General features: G+C 35.2%; 1 protein-coding gene across 2 annotated transcripts in view; it reads right to left on the reverse strand.

Annotated features, from left to right (window-relative positions):
• LOC149075623 (uncharacterized) overlaps positions 1-17,624 on the reverse strand; it is an 82,745-nt gene that overhangs the window by 24,229 nt on the left and 40,892 nt on the right. The gene's annotated exons all lie outside the window — the stretch shown is intronic.

Consider the following 17,624-nt stretch of genomic DNA (forward strand, 5'->3'; position numbering starts at 1 on the left):
TCCAAAAGTACCATCTCTCTGCAATACTTTGAGAGGGAAACAGATAAACATTATATAAATACGAATACAAACACAAAGGCCACAACAGGAAAATTACCCAACGAGGTGGCTGGAAAAAGATACCCATAAAAATATGGATTTCAAATATAAATAAAATATGGATTTCAAATGTAACCAAAATACACTAACTCAAAGTTACCAAAGTAGTAACCTAAAAGCAAATATCACAAAAGAAAAAAAATCAATATACAACACACTATCCATAAAAAGATTATGGTTGTCTTATCTAAGTATATGGATAGCTTCTCTATTTATCCAACTATGGATTGACAAATCCCATAGCACAAGCACTGTATCATATCATATACAGTCACACTTGGTTAATTCCGAAGTCCAAAATCACTGGAAAAAAATTTAAATCATCCAAAAATTCTAATTATTCAATTAACTATTCCGGATACATGAAAAGACTATGAATTGTGCAACTTAATCATCAACATTCACATAGGATAACAATTATCAATTGTTAAAATTTTATCATCAGTTAAACTTTTCACAAATTTTAATAATTTGTAGTTACAATTAATTGATCAAATATCTGCTATGCTATTCCCGTTCTGGAATCAGCTTGTCAGTAGAATTTTATGATCATGCTCAAAGCCTGATTTATTAAAACAATTCATAACTATCCATTACAAAACTATTTCCCAAATTTTACTTATCTTTCTTATGCTATAAAAGAAATATACTTTCATTAACGTATTACACTATTTGTACTTTCTATGCTCTTAATAACAATAAAAAATTCAGATTTTTTTGAATGTCACACCTTGATCTATAGGTTAAAAAAACATTATCGGTATTAAGTGGTACACACAGTCTCAATGCACTGAAGCTGAAAAATTTTAAAATGGACATTTTAATTATTTATCAGAGAAAAAGTAGAAAAAAAACAATTTTGAAAGTTTTATTTGTCTTTAAAGATTTGGTTTTTTTTTCTCACAACTTGGTCGAGAAAAGCAAAGTCTGACTTCTTGTAGAATTTTTCCAAACTAAATCTACTCACACAGAAATCATGATTTTTTTCTCCTCTAACTTCAAATTATCCAAAACATTCGAGAAAAAAATCGGATTAAATACAAGAAATTTTACATTAAATTAGATAGAAAACTCGAAGGTGAGTTTGTAAAAAAAAGTTTGAATTATCCAAAATTCAAATTAACCAAGTTCTGTACAATAACTACGTTGGAAATACTTTGGGTAAACATAGGATGACCATCTAGCATAATATTTATAAAAGATTTAAAAATAGGTAATTTTTTTTGAAAAAAAAAAATATGTATTTTCAGAATATAATCTGCTCTGAAATTTCAACTGATTTATACAACAAATAATTGGGGATAAAGATCGAAAATTATTTTTAGAAAAGTAGTTTTCATTAAACTAACATAAAATTCTGTGCTTGCATAAAAAATTTATCATTTACCAGCACATAAAAAAAATTTTTAGGAAACACATAATAAACAAGTAAAGCTTTTTACAAGTTTCTCCAACACAGAGAAAAAAAAATAGTCTACCCCAAAGTACCAAGAAACGCCTTAACACGATAAAATTTCGAAATACCGTCCCGTGGCCACACAAAACTTTCTCTAACCGCGGAGGGGGAAAAAAACAATTTTCCCACGGGTACGCAAAACACAAAATAAGTCTCCGAAGAAAGGATTAACGGGAAGAGATTAAAAGGAGATTATCACGGATTTTTTTTTTCTTTTCATGACGGAAGAAAATACCTTCTAAGAACAATAGATACTTCACAGCCCGATATTTAAAATCACCATCCCACGGACGTGATCCGCCATTGTTGATACACACACACTCTACTACTCGACATTCACTGATGCTTCCGCGAGGGAGTTCTATCACAGCCAATCGCGTGACGAATTTCCTTGCAAGTGGCAGTGACGTCAGACGGTGGGAGGAGTTCGAGGTGAATAAAGTAAATAAGAAGAAAAAAAAGTAAACAAAAGAAAACGCACCTGTGCGTCTTTTATGCGGGAGGGCAACAGGTTGTTTCGTGGAAGTTTACCAGTCGCTCGGACAGTATGAGAAAATTCACCGGGGGACGACGCACACCACACATACATCTAACCTCTGAAATAATTTTTCATGAAGTGAATGAACGCTTTCAAACCAAAGCGTATTAATATTTTTCGCGGTTTCGGAAAATTTCGCATAATTTCGGAAGTTTTCGCATTACATTAAATGCGAAAACTTCCGAGCAGGGTCTACCGTTTGTTAGACTGACGGACAATAACCTTAATATAGAGAGAAAAAGAACCGTGCACGGTGAGGCACGATTGTGTGTGTGTGAGATAAATGCTTAACAATCAAAAAATAGAAAAATTTATGACCCTTTCAGACACGAACATTCATTTTTTGGAATTTTCAAAAGGTTTTTACATTTTTGATAATTAAAAACCTACGTCAGCAAATCTTTATTAATTTTTTTTTTTTTTTGTGAATTAACCTCGTTCAAATTTTTTTTCAGCCAAGATGATGCAGGGTGTATTCATCTTTACATACAATTTTTCTAGAAATTTATCAATTACATAAAAATTTTTGGCAATAGAGTCCGGAATAGGTGGACATTAAAAATGGTCAAAGTAGGCAGTTAAAAAGGCACTAAGAATTCCCTGAATAGGCAATAAAAAAAACCATTTATACTTAATGGGATTTTATAACGTGGATAAATAAATTGAATTTATCGAAAAATATGCATATTTTAGCAATATATATATATATATATATTGCTAAAATATGTATCAATTCAGAAATTATTGCCTTCAGCCAACAGCAGAGGATGATAGTGAAAACATTTTTACTAGCCTAATATTTCTTTCAATGGCACACGCACCCCCACAATCTGAGAAATTTCTTAACCAAATTGCATATAATTTTTACAGCTGATTACTCAAATAATATTTGAGAAGTTTTCACTCTCTCTCTACACCTACAATGACGAAAATCAGACTGAGAGCAATCGACTTCTTGGCGAGGAAACACGAAAATTCAAACTCTTCCATTTTGATGCAATCAACCAAGCCACTTAATTAGTACTAAGGGATTGAAGATTTTAAACATAAAAATTCCTTTTGAAGTTAGTTCTCAATACTAAAAATATCGAAGATCTACACAGTAAGCCTTACTGTGTAGATCCTTTTGAAATTCAGTAAGGCAATGATTATATAGGCATATTCGAGGCATATTCATGAATAAACAAAAATATAATATGCATTTACGGCAGGAAAAATTCAAAACGGCAGTTTTACAAAAAAAAGTTTGAAATATGCAATAAAAAAGGCATTTATGGCATTTTCTCTGAACCTCCGAGCCTAGTAATAAATCACACTTTTGCCGGAAGCACTTTCTCCTGGAAGCCATCTTCAAGAACGCCTGAAAGTTCAAGTGCTGCGCTGCTGTCTGATGAAAGCCCCCAAAAGTTCATATTCAGAATATTTCTAACTCAAAACTTACGCAAATCCTTATGTAAGGACTTAACTCCCTGAAGTCAAAAATTTTACAGTGAGGAAAAAGGAACTTACACATTAGTGGTACCAGGGTCTGAAAGGGATAAAATTAAAGGAATAAAAATAACCAGCTGCTCAATTTCGATTTTTTTTTTTTTTTTTTTTTAGACGGGATGGAACCAACACGCATTTATATGCACAATTCAAGCATCAAAATTCAATTTTTACTCTTCCGAATTTCATTCAGGAGTGAAAATACTCCTTATTAATTGATTCTCCTTAAATTTTAGATAATTTTTTTTTTTCTAATATAGTTATTTCTCACTGAAAACAAAAAGATAACCCCTCATTTTGCAAAAACACCCCCTCATAATTTTGAAAAAGAGGAATGAAATCACTCTTCAAAATTATTTTTTCGGAGAACACTGGGTTGACTATAAACAACTTTTGTTTTTGATTTAGTTTGCCGTACAGTGGATGTTCAATGACTATTCAGGCAGTTTTTAAGGAAATTCTGGACAGCTCACAACGAGCTAAACAATGCCAGAAATCTCAAATAGTCAAAAAGTTCAGTTCTAAATTCAACAAGCAAATAAAATACAGTATTTAATTAACACTGAGAATTAATTCAAATCAGAGTGTTTGACACAAATTTATTGGTGTCGGAGACGAGGGTGCTCGAACACACACGGTATTTCGTAGCACGGGACCCAGCAGTCTTTTAGAATTAATTCAGAAATCTCCTAACACTCATGAACATTGAAAGTTTTTTCAGACCTGTTGGTACTCGTCTTAAGATTTATGCACAAAATTTCAATTTTTGAATTAATTCTGGGGATTTCCCAAATCCCTGCTACAAAATACTGCGGTTCCGACGCAGCTGGAAAAATCCCAGGTCGCAATGGCAACAAGAAAATCGGTACTGGCACCAAAAATTTTTTTACATGTTATTGCTGAATTGGAGTTTATGTATGACACAAAATTTCCTGATTTTAACTGAAAAATAGGATTTTCTGGAAATTATGCCGAAACGAATCTTTGAAAAGAAAATTTATTTGTCTGCTCCTCCGGGAATCGAACCCGCCCCCCCGCTTTCATAACGGACAAATTGCGCTAGCCAATACACCAGAGACACTTTTCATTTCCTTATAGCACGCATTATTAGCGTGAAGCGCTGAGTGGAGTCATTTCCGCCCAAGGTGGGGTTAATATTAAGAGATGTTATTTTTTTCGGACTGAAATATAGGAACTGAGAAAAAGGATTTTCTGGATGTTATGCCGAAATGAATCTTTGGAAGCATTCGTTTCGGCATAACGAAAATTCTATTTCTCAGCATATTCCGGGCGGAAAAAATACATTTTCGGATTTTGTTCCAGTATGTTTCTGAATAAAAGGAGGTCATCAAGTCTCAGGAAGTGTCGAAAAAACATTTTCATTAAGACAGAAAAACCATGCCTGAATATTAAAAAATTTGGCTGGCGGCTAAATATTTTCTCTACTTTTTTAGTCCCGAATTTTACAGTATATACAGCATAAGCAGCTGTTATACACAGTGCCAACTAGAAATTAACCTTACTTTCATTCGGAATATCAGTTACATAGCAAAATGAAGGATTGATACAATCAACGGGTGGGATGTACGCCGTTCAATGTCTCAGTATTTCTCATTCGATTGAAATGCAACCGTAACAATAAGAAATTTATGAACATATCGAATAACAAAGATATTTGCAGTTAAACTCAAGAGCCATTACAGAGTTTTCAGTGAAATCTGCTTGACCATTTCCCTAACCAAGTTTGCTGAAGAAAGGCATAATTAAAAAAAAAATCGTAACCTTCCAAATGTTTTTGAAGAGAGTTTTCCCCCCCTTCAAAAAGAATCTTCCCCTCACTTTTGCTAAATATTTTCTATCTTTCCTAATCATTCTTCATTTCCCCCAACTTTCCAAGTGTCAATGGTTGGTTATTCAAATGATTCCCATTAAAGACAAAACGTGGTAGCTTTCGGGTAAATTGGTGATATTTAGGAGGGACTCTTATATATATCATACATCGAAGTCAATCTTTGGTAAGCGAGAAAACAAAAATCAGATTAAGTTACCAGTAGGACTGGTTGCCGACCCCTTTCGATATCGGAATGAATTAATAAGATTTTTTTTCATATACTAGAGTGATTCCCCTTACCTTATCCAAATACCGTGTAGGATTCAGATATGTCATTCATGTTGCAAAGGGTTCCATAGTTATTAAAATAAAAAAAGTAACTTTATATACGGATACCAGGTCCACAAAAACACAATTAGAAAGTCGTTGCCCTGCCACTTCTGAGGTAAAAAAAAATCCAGGTTTGTAAATACAATATTCACTGAGATATTTGAATTCAAACATCGAAGAGTTGGGAAAATAACAAAATAAACGAGGATAAGCAGCGCTGTCCGTTAGTTTTCGCGCTGTTCCTTCCCAACTTTTCTCAGATTTTTGAATTCAAATATCTCAGTGAATACTATACTTACAAACCTGGATTTTTTTGTTGACCTCAGAAGTGGCAGGGCAACAACGTTCTATGAAATAAACTGTGGTGCAATTCTTGCCTTTCGTTCAATTTTTTAATCATAATTGAGTTATCGATGGATTTCCTTAACATTACAAAACTTCGAAAAGGAAATTTTTTTTTCCCCTTTTAAATTCTGCGAAATTTCGAACTTAACCGTTTCCGATCAAATTGGAAGTTTTATTTTTCATCAACAGCAGAAAATTTTTCTAATAAAAAGTAATTTCTTTCGAAGATCTATAAGTTGACAGCAGAAGGAAATGATAAACGATCACCAATACCCAATTTAATCACGTTAAACCGAACTTCATCAGCGACATGAAAGATCCGACATTAAATATTCCCACGGTTTTTCGGAGTTTAAAAGAAATACGTGTTTTGAAAACAGAACTTCTGTAAGTGTTAAGCGAAAGACATTCCCATAAAAAAAATGATGATGAAAATGGGAAAGAGCAGTCGACCTTAGCCAATCAACAAACAGTCAACGAATCCCACACACACACTTTCGCCGGTTTTCCCAGAACTCTAAAAAACCATTTAAAGTGGTTTTTTCTCTCTCTTTCTTCACTATGAAATAGACGAGGAAGGGGGGGGGGGGGACAGAAAGAAAACATGAGATTGACACAACGCATACGCACTCCTCAAAAATACATATAAAAACTCGTATACACACACACACATGTATATAAGATGAACTCAGCGACCCATAGCAAATCCAGTTCAAGTCAACGACTCTGAGTGATTTGTTTTTTTTTATTATTATTACTCTTGATTTTTCTTCAGCGACACGAGAGGGTTGTGTGTGAGCTTGATTATTATATTTATTAAACGTGTAACATGCATGAAAGAACATTGCAATCACGTTCCCGACTTGATGAGATTTTGTTTTTTGTATAAAGCAAAACAAAAAATTACACAATTGATTGAATTTCTGAAATAAATTCAAGTCTCTTGTTTCTATGCATTTAAAGAATTTGAATTAAATTAAAAATTGAAAATAAAATGGAGATGAAACGTCTTAAGTAAAGATGTTCAACTGCTCGGACAGCCATCCGCTTCCTAAACTATGTAATATACACAGCAAACCGCCATTTTTTTTAATTCGTTCTTCATCAAGTAAATTTGGGTTTCTTCAGGTCTTCGTCTGAAAAGTAGTGCTTCGAAAATAACCATACACTATTAAGGAGTTCACACTGATGAGGAAATAATTAACAATATTTCTCAATTTCTTTTTATTTCTATGACCAACAGAGACAGCTATGCGAAGGAAACATTGGGGGGAAGCTTCCAAAATGTTTCGAATATGCGGGATTCGAGACAATAAGCACAGGCGGAGGGAGTGCCTGGGCTTATTTATCCAAAAATTATTGGGGCCAATTCATGATTGATTTTTTTTTGAAGTGGGTGGGGGGCTCAAGTGAAGTGAGTCCTCAGGTCCCGATGAAAGCGATGTCTAAAATATGGGTACTTCGTGAATCGAATAGACTTCGGATATTGGTCGTAACATATAGCCTATACCAGTAACCTATAAGCACACCCCTCCCCCGTTTCCAGTAACTTTAACACACGTTGAAAGGCATCGGAGTCTGTTTTATATGAGGAATAAATGGGGTTCGTGGAACTGTAATAGAGAAAGGTTTCAAACGTTTCAGTTCGGGGGGAACATAAACAAACATATTTCTCCAATAGATACTTTTGTTGCAATACCAATAACAAATGCACAGTTTTTGAGCACCAGTTGGAATAATATTTCTACCCACAAAATTCCCTTTCATTTTTTCAAATATGTGACTGCAATGGCTGTAATAAAATATTCAACAGTCACAGCAAGCGATTGGTCCACATAGGTGGCTGTATAAAACACTCCCTCCCCCACGCTCCAAAGTTGTGAGAATTCCCGAAGGAAAATTTAAGGATGCCTTAGTTTCCCAAAGATTGTCCCACTTTTTGCTGTCTCCCATGTACCTTACGTTTGTTTTGAATGTATTTATCGACTGAAATTAAAAAAAGATGGCTCCACAGAGCTGGACTAGAGTCTTTAGGTTCCCAGTCTGGCATTTTACCGACTGCGTTGAATCAGACTTTGATTTGAGGGGACCCTAGATGAAGCAGGCATTTGGGGGGGGGGGACCATGGTTTTTTTCGTTAGGCAATGTGAATACATATTTAAATTTTTGACACACATCAAATTACAGAATCCCTGGAGAAGTGTTCCACTAGCACATGCGAAAATGAAGCTCAGTGCAGTAACGTAAAATAAACAGTAGAAGAGTATTCGATGTATCAAGAGTTCAGTAGAAGGTGTGCACTCAAGAATGTTATATGGACATAAAAATTCAAACCTTTCAGACTTCATTTTCCGCGACCACTGATACGATTCTACCTTATCAATATTATCACGCCGTTAAATCAGCTGTTAGCACGTCCGACAAACCGTCTTCCATTCACAATTATTTTCCGTACCCGACTCACGAAATAATCTTTACACCTGCGCCATTGCAGTCTGGACACGTGAATTTGGGTATATTACATGCTCATAACATACAACACGTGAACAGGTAGAATAAAAATAGAAAAATAGAGGACGTTCGTAAACCATTGTGTTCATTTAGTCAACCGTGACAGAAGCAAATAATAATAAAAAGAGTTGTGCGGAAGGGGAAATTAGGAGGCAGAAAAGTTAGCTATGTGTAAAATGCACGTACATAGAAAACCTAACGGTCAACGCACACGCGACAAAACAAACAAAAAAAAATACAGAATGAACAGAGGAGGGAAGTTGATCAACTAACTTCTAGTTATTAATGGCCTTCGGGCACTGACCAAAGGAATTTTTTTTTTCTTCAGTTATTTCTGTGAGGCTTCCATGTAACCGGACATTTTATCTGGTCATTTGTTCTGTTTCCTCTCCAAATGACAATCATAAGTACGTAATTACGTTGATCACTCGAGGAACCATTGGCCCACTTATGGATAAGTGACTTGATAGTTATGAGCAATGGTGTTTTCGAAGTAAATCTGGGAATTTTTAAGTCTCTAAAGATGGAAATATCAAGTATATATCTGTATACCTGAGGTAAAGAGGGCACTACATCGCAAAGGGAAATATTACAGGAGAGCCGTTCAAATATTTTTTTAAATACTGCATACCTTTCCATGGAGCTCCCTTGTTTAAATTAAATAGCTCCGTTACTTATTGAGATAGAACTTAACCCTTAAATGCGCATTTTTTTTTTTTTTTTTTTTTTTTTTGAGCTGAATTTTTTTTCATAGTTACTTGACGCGAATAGAAAGCCTGAAAATTTAAAAAAGAAATCCAACTCGAATTGTACTGATTATACGGAGCCTCAAAGAAGCCGTATGCAGCCTCAAAAATCACCCATAAAATAAATGTGTTGAAGTAATAATACTTTCCTGTGATTATAGTAAGGAAAAAAAATTCGGGTTGCAAACTTCAAAGTAGAAAAAAAAAGAAATGCAACAAAACACTTTAACAAATTAGCAAAATCACAGCCACACATGCTCCGAAGTAAAGAGTTGTTTTCGTTGATTGGAACATCTACCAACCAATGCAAAATATTACATGGAAAGAAAATGACCTCAGCTTGCATGCAAAGTCGATTCTGAATTTTAATCTTCAAAGTGGCTACAGAAATTAATGTTTAGAGGACCCTTTGCACATATGTGCAAAGCAATAAATTTAAGGGTTAATTTCCTATATCTATGTGTATTGTATCGAAAGTACTGCAAATTAATAGCGTTTTTCCAATACTGACGGAAATGGTGTCTTTTACCTATGGCATACAGATATAACCGCCGATATGTACCGTGATTTTTTTTTTGCGTATACTACTCATATGCAAATTTCCCTATTTCGAAAAGAATATCAAGTCTGCATTTTTGATTTTGTAATCGATTTTTCTACTCGCAACACACATAAGCCCACCCACAAAAACCCTTTAAAAGTTATTTTTTCCACAAACAAATTTTTTAAATATTTATTTTTATTACAAACTTTAAAACAACAGATAAGTTGAAGAAGTATATAATCCACACCAACTAATTCCGATCTTTTTTTTAACGTATCATCCGCGGATTGTGCGAGGGAAAATACGGCATTTATTTCCACGTGGAAATTATGATCCAACATCTCTCACATTAAACATTTGGTGAATGATCATTCCAGATTCTTCAAAATTAGGGGGAATATCGAGTTGAAAAAGAAAATTCTATAGATTCAAGTTAGTTAAATAGATTTAACACAAACTATTTTTACAGCAAATGCTTGGGAAAATTTCATTATTTTTACACTCAAATCATTTCTAATCTAGATCGTTATTAAACATACGTTTATGTATGATTAAAAATAGCTTAAAAGAATTAATATCATGCTACGGTTCTTTTAAAGTAAATAAAATTCCAGCTTCTGCATATTAGGATGTGTGTAGAAGCCTCTCCTTACACCTTGCCTTGTTATAACGCGCATTCGAATACTTCGAGCCTAGCATTACAACGTAAATGAATTCATAATTTTTCTTCGCCTCCCGGCATGCAACGAGGGCTAAATGTACATATAAACGTAATTATGAGCACCTAAATACATTTTTCAATATTCCACTTCTATTATTTCCTTTTTTGCGCTATCTATCAACTTTTCGATGGGTACAGTAGAATGTGGAAATAGTACACGGAATGAGAAAGTTACCACTCACCCTTTTCGCACAGTACTAGACCGTTTAAGGTTGACCTTTGTTTGAGGTTGTGAATATGATCAGCTCAGGGACATCTATTGTTTCAACGACTAAGGCTGGTTAGCTTCGCAAAACAACTGAATACCAAATAACAACTGCTGCTGTTGAGATGTGATTTACGGCTTTTTTGAGTAAGTGCTTGGAAAAACATTACAGTACTTCGCAAACATCTAAAATATCATTTTCCTAAGCACGAAAATGCCTTTACCCATGTGCTTTTTTTTCACAAACGCTTTCTGTCTGTTCTATCTGACAGTCAAGGTTTGATTTTAGAATTACTGAAAGACTACATGAGAATTAAAAAGTAATTATCATCGATGTCTATGAAACATCACAAAGTATAAAACCACAAACACTGAGTTCCAACGATAGAATGATAATAGTAATAATATGCTTTTTCATACAAGAATTAATATCACAGTCCTGAATAAATTTTGTCGGTTTCCTCAGAATTATTGGCTAACTTATTTGGCTCAGAATTATTCAACTGAACCAGAGAAAATAAATAGAACAGCAAGATCAGAAATTATCAATCATCAGAGCATATCAAAAGCTTGAAAAACAATGAATGAAGTATTTTGAACTACAATGAATGTAATTCAAAGTATTACATTCACTTCTTTTTCATTCGTGTAATACAAAATATTACACGAATGAAAAAGTGAAATTTTTTTAATAATGAAACAGAATGGTGAACACTAGGCCGATATTATACATAGGGATGCCGTTTCTCCGCAAATCAATAGGGATTAAAACAGTTCACGAATTCTTATTGGACAAGAATCAATCAGCCAAAATTTCAAAACAGATCATTTGACAATCTAGCCGATTCCGAACGTTAGTGCTTTACAATTTTTTTGGTTTTTTTTTTTTTTTCATACGTCACGGCGAGAAAGGGACGCTAACCCCTAGGGGAAGGACGTTTCTTGCAGCAGCAGTATGATAATATTGCCAATGATTTTGTTGTAACTAGGTTTCAGAAAAGATTCTGATAAGTGCTAATAAAGTGTTGAAAGTGCAATAATTCAAAATATCCTTTGGTACAATAGGCGAGTATCTTCAGTTCGCTTAGACTACCGCGACCCTCAAAAAACAGAAATACGTATAGAAGTCAATGATGAATCACATATCTTAAATAACATACCGCGTGACCTCAGGCCTTGAGACGGGAGTTGTGCTCCAATATCTTTAATAATGTATAACATCGATTACATAAGTTAGTGTAGTGGTTCTCAAACTTTTGTCATCCGAAGCTCCTTGCATAATTCATGACTCATCTACGATACCTCAGAATAGTTTAGTACATAGTTTTCTAACCTTTTTCGTCCCATCACGCCCTTCTTCAGAAATTTTTTCCCCCATCGCCCCCAACGCAATCTTACCCATAGAATTCTATGTTACACTCGTAGCTTCTACCGCCCCCCCTGGAAAATTCCATCCCCCCCCTAGGGGGCGTTTACGCCCACGTTGGGAATCACTGGTTTAGTAGATACTTTCACTTATAAAAGAACCACTTCGAAGCGTGAATAGGTACACAAATGGATATCTCCAGCTCGTCGCGACGCACACTTCGAGAAACACTAAGCTAGTGGTTTAAATGGGTGTTCCGCAAGAGATTGCTAAAATGTCCAAATAAGTGTAAAATTATTGTAAATCCAGAACACCATACATATACATCCGGAAAGTGATGGATGGCCAAGCTGTGGTACGAGTTAGTTCGCCATAAAAATATTCGTTATCACTAAACTGTGACATTCGCTAAAGAGTACAAAGAGGGGTCCTCGGGCAAGTGCTTAATGACAGTGGCGTCGTCATTTATGGCATGGTTCTGAGCACTTACACAATTGATTCAGAAACCGAAATTTCCTGTGCAAAGATCAAGACGAGCACACACAAGTTTCAAAACATTTCCGGAGGCCTCGCTTAGTGAAAAACACTAACATAAACAAAAAAACGGAACCTCAAAAAAACCTCCTTCATAAAATCTTAGTCATTCTTAACATAAATAATTTTCCTTCCCTTTTTTTAGAAAAAAAGGGGATTTTGAAGGGGAAAAAAATCACTGAAAAAACCATAAAAAAAATTTTTTCATAAAAAAAAACCCCGTAATGAGCATGTATAAGTTTGACAAGCCTGAGCGGAAATAACGATTTTCATACTCGAATTAATTTCAAAAAATCACAAACAGCATAAAATAGTGCACACATTAGAAGTAAACAATTCATACTTTTGGGACGAAACAGGCATGAACTCCTCTTTGATTTCAAATATCAATTTCACGCACAGAAAAACACAAATGCACACACGGAAAGTTCACGAGGACATCAAAACAATGACGACTAATAAATCCACTCAAAACAACATGTTTTTCGTTCAAAAAAACAAAAATCAAGCATTTCTATTCCCAGACGAAGAACACATACTTCACAGACGAACGTTAACACCAACGGAACAAGACACACACACACACTATAATAACAACAACGACCCGAAGAAGCAAAGGTATTTCAGCAGTTTCCCCTAAAGCGCCACAACACAAACCTGGTTGCATATCGCCATCAGCACGAGCAGGTTAGGAAAAAAAAAACTAAAAAAATTGGCGGCAGCAGCAACCTACCTGCTTGATACTGCCTGACCAACAAGAGTTGCAACGAAAGAAACATCTCAGCAGCAAATGAAGAAATGAGCAAAGAAGGAAAAAAAAATTATATATTTTTGGAACACCCTTAAATAATAAGGGGGAAAAAAATATAAGAAAAGAAAGAAGCTCCAAAAAAGATGCGACCGGTTCCTGCGGCCAAGAGAAGTCTTGTAGTCAGCTTATAATAATAATACTACTATAAGGGAAAAAATAATAATAATAAAGAGAATATACGACGGCCATCATCATCTTCAATCTCTCGCCGCGGGTGAGCAACAAAGGACAGAAATGATCGATTTGTGCAGAGATTTTTTTTTTTTCTTCTCTTCTCCATCCTTTAATTTCTTTTTTACCTTGAACCTTCCATTTTCGGGTGCAAACAATTCCTACAGTTACAGGTAAATGAGTCGAGATGATATTTGCGGACGAAAATTATAGTATCATTCATTCATGGACATCTTTTGAAGGAGAAAGAGATTATAAATGCATGTATAGATTTTTTTTTTTCGTTTTCACTGATATCTTCTGGATGTGTTTAAAAAAAATGAAATAAAAATTTAATGACACTTCCGTCTATGGAGGCTTCTAGAAACAGAAATGCAAATCGGACGATCTTCTAATGTCTGCTCGATTTTACCTGATGATGATTAAGACGACAGGTTTTGACGTTATTGTCCCACGGGAAGTCAAATGCCACAATTAAAAGACTTGGAGAGATCTATCTGAACTGATCAATGTGACCCTTGTGTATATAATGTGAATATTTTTCCCCTTTATTCTATTCACCACAAACACCGCGTTGATGGAAACAAAGTTTTACACGGAAATGTTGAAAACACATCATTAAGCTAGGGCCACACTCGTGTCCAGCCTGGCTCAATAGCTGGTCGAGTGGTCGTGACGGACTCGCATCGCGCGGACCCGGGTTCAAACCTTCGCCAATCGGCTGAAGGTGGTCGTTTTCTGTGGTTTCAAATTTCGAGGAGTAAATGCGAGCCGGTCTCTAAAAAGTCTCGCCACAGAGAGCAATGCACAACAGGCCAAAAATGGTACAAATATTTAATCATTACACTTCACTCACAATTAGAGATATCGATGGCAGCTCTAAAAAATTAGAGACAATACTAAATAAGAATTTAGACTGTTAGGTACACACACTCTGTTCCAGACTCTGCCACGAAGCTTTAGATTTAACACAGCATTTATAAAATTCTGATACTCCACTGGAAGACTGGACTACCTGACTGGTCAAATTTAAGTGCGATTTGCATTTTCGTTTGCTGTTTTTTAGTATAGTTGATCCTAAAACATAAGTGGAGTCGAAAAAATTCTAGTGGAAAATTAATGGATGGAGGACAAAAAAAACAGAGATCTTCAATAAGATCAATCAAATGGATGATTCATTAATGGCCCTAATGGATCCATTACCGTTATTTATTTTATTATAAAACGATGCATTAAGAAAGCGTAACCGATAACAGGGAGGATAAAAAAAAGACGTAGATATCGGGGTCATGAATTTCGCCATATGTGCATAAAAATTCTAATCATGCTATCACAGAGAACGATATCGAGGCTGCCCCACCCAACGGCATGACTTTATTCTAGCTAACATCTTTAATATGCATAAACGAGGTTATGTGCTGATACGCCTCGCGATTTTAATACTATTTTCGAATCTGTACATTTCAAAGGAAAAAGGAATAAAATTGCTCTGGAAGTGTAGTAATTTAAAACTCCAGAAAAATTCCAAGCCTTGACGAAGTTTCACGTCTTTTACAGTAATGTTATATCATTTTTCATTTGAATGACTGGGAAAGATTTGTATGAAAATAATTGGGGTAGGGCTGTGGCACAGACACGGCCACAAGTTTTGATATGAATACGTTCTTTTTGCCCCGAATCGAGTGGTAGGTACTGACTTAATGAGATGGATATCATCGGATTTTCCTTTGGAATAGCTAACAGACGATACCAATATCGTCTACTTGCGTTACGAATCTCTCGAGATATACCGTAAAACGATTTCGTTACGAAAGCGGGCAGCGAGCCTGGTGCCCAGACCGCGTAAAAGGTATCAAAATCCTGAGTGAAATCATTGGATTTGTGTTGACGAGATCTACCTAGTCATCAAAAACACCGATATATTCTGAACACTTCCTGAGATATCAGCGTTAAATTATTTCGGCAAAGAAACTTTTTGAGAATGCACCACCCAGTATCGTCAGATGATTTGAAAGACGTATTCACGCCCAAAAAATAACCAAAATTAAACGTTTATTCAGATTTTGTGTATTACTTCATATATAATCCCCTTCAATCGTGCGTGAATTATACACAAACCAAATTTATAGTGGACTAGAGAAAAACGGTTAAATTCACTAACTATATTTTATGATAAATAAAAAACAAAACAGATTCCGGTCCGTGGATCTCGACGCTATAAAGCTCCCGGGTGAGAAAAACACATAAAAAAAATGAAAACCACGCTAATATGTGACGAGACACCCCACACGACTTCTCATTTCTTTTCTCGTCGGCATGGCAGGAGCTAGCAACTCGTTCGCTTCTGGAAATCGTGCTTGTCCTCAATCTTAATATTCGGGTCAAAATCTCGGTGTTCAGTCTCGAGAAAACATTGCAATCAAGCTTTTGCTGGACGTACCGACATCACCATGCGAAAACCGCAGAAGAAGAAAAAAAATCAAAGTAAACGCGACCCCATTTCCTTTTCCCGACATCATTTATATTCAAACTTAACTGCAGTATGAACTACTTGGTGCCACTCGGGTACTTCATTACCTTTTCTAGATAAAAATATATTCGAAAATTTGGTACGAATCAAATGAATATTTTCCCTGAAATATCTTGTCCTGTATGTGAAACAATTTTCCTTTTGCACTTTTTAAAGTCCGCGAGAGCTTGATTTCAGTGCAATTCATTCGTGATTCAAGTACAACTTTTGAGAGTACACAAGCTTTGACATAATTTTTTCCAATCGTCTAAATTCCCAACAGAATTTCACTCTCTCCCCATTTATTCTGTCTTCACCTATTCAGTATAAAGAGCGTCTGCAGTCTAACAACACAATGATTCTTCTGAGCTGTTAAGCCATGGTTTAATATTAAGAACAAAACCAAACGCGTTGTTGCCTTCAAATTCAGATAAATACGAATTTAAAAAAATTTGCAAATCTGTCGAAACTCAAACGTATATGAGATTCACAAAATTAAACAACTTCACTCCATTTCTTACTTGTAATCAGTGTCAGGGCCGGAACTAGAAAGGGGGGGGGGAGGGGATTGGGTAACTGTCCTTAGCAGCAAAATTTAGGGATTGCAATTTTAGGTGGGAACAAAGAACACCGTTATAAAATTATCAAATTTTAAAATTGGTGCCGGCAAAAATCCTAGTTACGGCCCTGATCAATGTTCACAATACGCACCAAACTTCTATTTTATTCTATTCTAAATTTCGTTGACGAGTGAAAATATACTCTTTCACACTTGAGGTAATTTTTTTTTAAGAGTTATTTCTCTGTTCTTCATTAGAAAAAAAAAATTCCTCCTCTTTTAACAAAACTATCTCTTAAAATTTTGGAGAGGAGTAAAATTACTTTTCAAAATTATATCAATTTCAAAATATATCTGATTGACTAAATAAAATACAAAAATAGTAAAATCTTAAATGAATTCAATTGATATTTGAGATTGTTTACCCGTAGAAATGCGATTTTCTCATCTAAGCTCAAAAATACACCAGAGAAACATTTGCACGAATTGAATTCATGATTTAATTGTACTGTTCAGCACATCTCTGAATAAACCATTTTCCCGTGGTTTTCCTCGACGTCATCACCCGATGTCATCATTATCAAGCTATTATTGTGGTGAATACGCGTTTCCGAAACACCTGCTTGTATTTAAATTCACAGTAACGTTAACGTGAGTTGATATAAAAAGGAAAGGTTGATGATGCATAAAAAAGGCGTACCTCCTACTTTGTGCCTCCCACAGATATATGAAACCACAATGGAATAATAGAATCAGGTGAATCTGCACCGATTTTCCACCAGACCACAAACTCTTACGAAGAAAGTCCGACATAAATCACGGGTGGTCGGAGTTCAATAGCACAAACCACTTCAAGGATA

The sequence above is a fragment of the Pholcus phalangioides genome, unplaced genomic scaffold, assembly GCF_987345545.1.
Source record: "Pholcus phalangioides strain wild (caught in Gottingen) unplaced genomic scaffold, Ppha-v1.0 ptg000015l_1, whole genome shotgun sequence".
Classification (NCBI taxonomy): domain Eukaryota; kingdom Metazoa; phylum Arthropoda; class Arachnida; order Araneae; family Pholcidae; genus Pholcus; species Pholcus phalangioides.